Here is a 5,881-nt window from a genome sequence, read left to right as displayed (position 1 = left end):
GTCCTGGAAAGAGTTAAACCAGGTGGCTACTTGGAGGCAAGGATTCTGAGGTTCCGTCCAACATACTTTGGACATGTTGTGAGGAGAGACCCGTCCTTGGAGAAGGACATCATGCTTGGGAGGGTGGAGAGACAGCGCAGGAGGGGAAGGCCCTCTATGAGGTGGATTGATTCAGTGACTGGGATAATCAGGATGGGCATGTCAGAGACAGTGCAATTGGCACAGGACAGAGCGGAGTTTAGGGCTGTTGTACATAGGGTCACTATGAGTCAAAAGCAACTTGACGGCACATAACAACAACAACATGCTGAACATTATCTGGGAGGCTGGGCTCTATGAGGAGGAATGTGGGGTCAAGGTTAGTGGAAGATCTGTGAACAATCTGTGATATGCAGAAGACACAACCCTGCTTGCTGAAACTGAGGAGGACCTGAAGCACTTGCTGCAGAGGGTCAAGGCCACCAATGTGGATTGAGACTCAATGTCAAGAAGACAAAGATTATCACCACTGGGCCAATTGGCAGCATCAGGATGGATGGTGAAGAGACTGAGATTGTTCACAGCTATAGTTTACTTGGCTCCACAGTCAACACTCTCAGCACCAGTAGCTAGGAAATTAAAAGATATATTGCAATGGAAAAGTCTGCTGTTAGGGACCTCTCCAAAGTACTGAAGAGCAATGGTGACTCTCTTGAGACTAAGGTGCATCTGATACAGGTCATGGTCTTTGCAATCACTTGTTATGCATCAGAGAGTTAGACAATGACTAAGGAGGATAGAAGGAGAATTGATGCCTTTGAGCTGTGGTGCTGGAGAAGAGTATTGAGGGTACCATGGACTGCTAAGAAAACAAACAGATTCATCCTAGAGAGGGTCAAACCTGGCTGCTCCTTGGAGGCAAGGATTCTGAGGCTTTGTCTAACATTCTTTGGACATGTTGTAAGGAGAGACTGGTCCTTGGAGAAGGACATCATGCATGGTAGGGTGAGGGACATCGCAGGAGGGGAAGGCCCTCTATGCGGTGGATTGATTCCATGATGGGTAATTGGGATGGGTGTATTGGAGATGATGTGATTGGCACAGGACAGAGCAGAGTTTAGGGCTGTTGTGCATAGGGTCGCTATGAGCTACAAACACAACAACATGCAAGTATGGTTCAACATAAGAAAAACAATCAATGTAATTCATCACAGTAAAAAAGAACAAGAACCACATGATCCTATCAATTGATGAAGAAAAGGCCTTTGACAAAATCCAACACCCTTTCCTGATTAAAACACTCAACCAAACAGGATTAGAGGGGAATTTCTTCAACACATTAAAAAGTATTTATGCAAACCCAAGAGCCAACATTGTTCTTAATGGAGAGAAGTTAAAGGCATTCCTTTTAAGAACAGGAACTAGGCAAGGATGCCCACTCTCACCTCTCTTATTCAATATTGTATTGGAAGTCTTAGCAATAGCAATAAGACAAGAGAAGTAAATAAAGGGTATTCAAATTTGGAAAGAGGAGGTAAAATTATCTCTCTATACAGATATGATAGTATACCTAGAAAACCCTAAAGACTCACCAAGAAAACTATTGGACCTAATTGACCATTTCAGCAAAGTAGCAAAGTACAAGATCAACATACAAAAGTCAGTTGGATTTCTCTACAGTGACAAAGAGAATACAGAGCCGGAGCTAAGAAAAACAAGACTCTTCATAATAGCTAATCCCAAGATTAAATCCTTGGGAGTAAATCTAACCAGAAGCACAAAGTATCTAGTTAAAGAAAATTACAAAACGTTATTACAAGAAACAAAAAGAGACCTGGAGAAGTGGAAGAATATCCCTTGCAGATGGATAGGAAGACTCAATATTGTGAAAAATGATAATACTACCAAAGGCAATTTACATGCACAATGCAGTCCCAATACAAATACCAATCTCATTGTTCAATCAGCTGGAAAAGGTAATCTCCAGTTTCATCTGGAATGGAAAGAAGCCCCGAATAAGCAAAGCACTCCTTAAAAATAGAAAAGAGGTAGGAGGCCTCTCACTCCCTTATTTCAAATCCTACTACACTGCCATAGTAGTTAATAAGACAACATGATACTGGTACAATGACAGACACATAGATCAGTGGAGTAGAATTGAGAACCCAGAGATCAGTTCATCTATCTATGGCCAACTAATTTTTAACAAGGAGATGAAATCTGTTAAATGGGTAAATGACAGCCTTTTAAACAAATGGTGCTGGTAAAATTGGAAAACTATCTGCAGAAGACTCAAGCAAGATCCACACCTCACTCCAAACACAAAAACAAACTCAAAGTGGATCATGAACCTAGGACTAAAACCAAGGACTATAGACTTCATTGAAGAAAAGCTTGGAAGAACTCTAGTTGTCCTAATCCACAACACAAACAGTCTTCCAAACATCCTGAAAAATCTACAACCAGAAGATAAAATAGATGAATGAGACCTTCTAAGAATCAAATCCCACCAAAGGGTTAGATAGGATGGTACAAGGCTCCACAGCCACTGTATCCTCAAACTCATCAGAGATACTTCATCAGAGAAAGATGGAATAGACACACTTTTCTATTCATTCACGAAGAATAGCTTACACCTCTGAAAGTTGGAGAGAAGACAGACTGGCTATGGACATCAGAACTGGAGCAAAGACCTAATGATGAGTTCCTGGGTTGTTTTTTATTGGTTTTAGGGTTTTGTGGGGGTTTTTGTTTTGGGTTGTTTGGTGTTGGTTTTGTTTAATTTTTCCTGAATTACTTAATGGAGAAGTTTAAAATCTACATACAGTAACAGACATAGATTAAAACTGTAGTTAACAGGGGGTTACACTGTTCACCTTTTGGAAGTTCAAATCCACAAGAACTTCTGAAGAAGAAAAATGAGCAATCTCCTACTTAATTTGCAGCCTCTGAAAACCCACTAGAGCGTCACTTATGACTCAACAGCAATGAAAGTGAATGAGCTCCTATTCCAATCAAACACCAACGAAAAAGCTGAAGTCCCAACTGTACCCCATCAACCAAGACCCACTGTAAAGGAGAATCCCAATCCACTAAAGTGTGGTTGGGGAAAGTCCAGAAAAGGAATGAGTATGTTCATTCCGCCAGATTGCAAAGAAGTTCCACTCACTGATGTGTCCCTGGAAAGGATGGATTTCAAAAGCCTATCTCTACACTTTCCCAGTGGGTGAGGAGGCCTACAGGAGGGTTAGAATTTTCATTTCTGCCAGTCTATAAAGAGATCACCCAGGCTTACTATGTAATTGGCTGTAATGAGTATTTCCTCCCCTCCACACCACAATGATCTCAGCAAAGAGACAGTGAAAAGCAAAACCTCCTACCTAACATAGTATTGGGCAACTCCCTTCTGGGTGTCAGCAGAGACCAAACGTGCTACCTGCTTGTCCTCTCTGACCTGGAAATAGCAAGGTCATGACAACTTTGCCTATGAAATAATTGAGGTAATAAGGCCTTTGGATTTTCTATTCTGGAAGGTGAAAGCAGCAGCATGGTGCTGCTTTTTGTTTCCTTTAAGAAAGGTCCCTGTTAAGTTAATCCTGAGCAGCACTTTGACCTTGAGAATACCTAAGACTTTTCTTTTTAAATCCTTAAAGAAAAACTGTGAAGTCTAAAGTTTCTACTGAACCTTGGATTGCTTAAATATGCATTGAAAACTGACATTTTGTTTGAAAAGCATATTATTAGGACTTTTGTTATAAAGAGGCAACGTCTGGGACAGAGTCTGAAATGAGGATGTTAAAAAAAAAACCAACAGAAAAATAAGAAGCTAAATTGTCCCATTTAACAAATCATTGGGACACTACTCATGCAGTAATAATGTCTATTGAAAAAGTTTTTTGTTTGTAACTGAAGAGAGGAGGTGCATTTGAGGACTTGGAGAAAGCAGAAGGAAAGAGACTCTTGTATAAGAGAAAAAAAGACACAAATATGGCAGCCAACCAGCAGCCAAAAAAGCAAAACAAAACAAAAATGTATGCTGGAGAAGAAATGACTGAAATTTCAGGGGAAATAGTTCCTTTAGTTGATTATTATATATTGTTTCCTGATTTTTGCTTTACTTCTCCACTGCTATCACCAAGCCATCAAAGAAAATAGATTTTCTGTAACAGCTCTAAGCTGTTGATATACTCACTGGACAATAGAGAAGAGGTGATGGGTTCTGATTTGGACCAATTCGTGTGGACAAAAGACTGAGGACAGAAAAATTATAAACCCAGAGGTGATGACATTGAGACAGTAAATGACCCTTCATAGGAGTGATGAAGAATGTCCTGGCCCATACCCCTTGTTAACAACTGGATTTGTGCAAAATTACTCATTTGTTGGATTTTTATTTGACAGGGCATAAGGTTGAAGGACCCAAGAGCACACAGCTTACAACTTGTGATTTACCATTTCTACTATTGAGCTTTCATTGTAACGGTTTCCATGTAGATTTGACTGGGCTGTGAAAGTCAACAGCTTCATCTTGCTTGGATCTACAATTAACATCCTTGGTACCAGGAATCAGAAAATAAGAAGACACATTGTAAAGGGAAATTTGCAGTTAGGGACCTCTCCAAATTATTGAGGTGCAATAATGTCAGTTTGAGGACTAAGGTGTGTCTGATTCAGGCCATAGTCTTTCTAATTACTAGCTATGTATCTGAGAGCTGGACAATAATTAAGAATTACAGAAGAAGAATTGATTACTTTGAGCTATGGTGTTGGAGAAGAGCACTGAACATCCCATGAACAGCCAAGAAAACAATCGGATATGTCATGGAGAGGGTGCAGCCTGAGTGCTCTTTGGAGGCAAAAGTGATGAGGCTTTGCTTCACATACTTTGGGCATATTACTAAAAGGTGTATGCCTGGGAGACGAACATGAATTTTTTTAAAGTGGAGGGTTGGTGAAGAAGAGGAAGACCTTCAGCCAGGTGGATTGACATGGTTACTGCTGCAATGGGCTTTTGTGTGTCAAAAGTGTGAGGATAGAAGAGTCAGGGTTCAGATCTTTGGTTCATAGGGTCACTATGAGTCATATTCGAATCTATGACACCTAACAACAACAAATGTAGATTTTGGTGATCTTGTCCTGATGCTATTGATCATGTATAATATAAAGATGATATGATATGATATGATATGATATGATATGATATGATATGATATGATATACAATATGATGGTATGGTTGATTCATGTGTGATATGGTTCTAATGGGTTCATGTATGTTTCTCGCCCAGAAAAGACTTTCAACATAAGTCTTACATAGAATATAGAGCAAAGATGCACACCCATGTTTATTAAGGCTTTGTTCACAATAGCAAGGAGTAGGAAACAACCTAAGTGCCCATCAACAAACAAATGGATAGAGAAGCTGTGGTATATTCACACAATGGAGTACTACGCTGCATTGAAAAACAAGGAACTCATGCAATATTATTCGAAACGGGTAACTCTGGAGGACATTATGCTGAGCGAAGTATCTCCATCACAAAAGGACAAATACTGTATGGTGCCATTTTGTAAAACAGGACTGACCATGGGGTTGGGGAGAGACTGAGAAAGATGGGTTCAATAACGTGTACTGCATTGAAACAGATGAGGGAGAAAACTGTTTAAAACGAATATGTGATTACGTATTTTTGTCATGACAGGAGTGTAGAGGGAAGGCTACATGGTGGAGTGGACCTGGGGGAGGGTTTGTAAAACAGTGAAATAATTTTTCTTTTACTTTTCCAAGAGGGTAGTGTACTAGGGGGGAGGGTTGGGAGGGAAGGAAAATGCAACAATGAATGAATGGAAATCCAAAGGCTCTGTAAATTTTTACTGAAATTAATAATAAATTTAAATTTAAA

The sequence above is a fragment of the Elephantulus edwardii genome, unplaced genomic scaffold (genome assembly GCF_000299155.1).
Source record: "Elephantulus edwardii isolate Elephantulus edwardi_28Jun2011 unplaced genomic scaffold, EleEdw1.0 scaffold00180, whole genome shotgun sequence".
Lineage (NCBI taxonomy): Eukaryota > Metazoa > Chordata > Mammalia > Macroscelidea > Macroscelididae > Elephantulus > Elephantulus edwardii.
The sequence above is the reverse complement of the archived record's forward strand: the minus strand, read 5'-3'. Positions refer to the sequence as shown.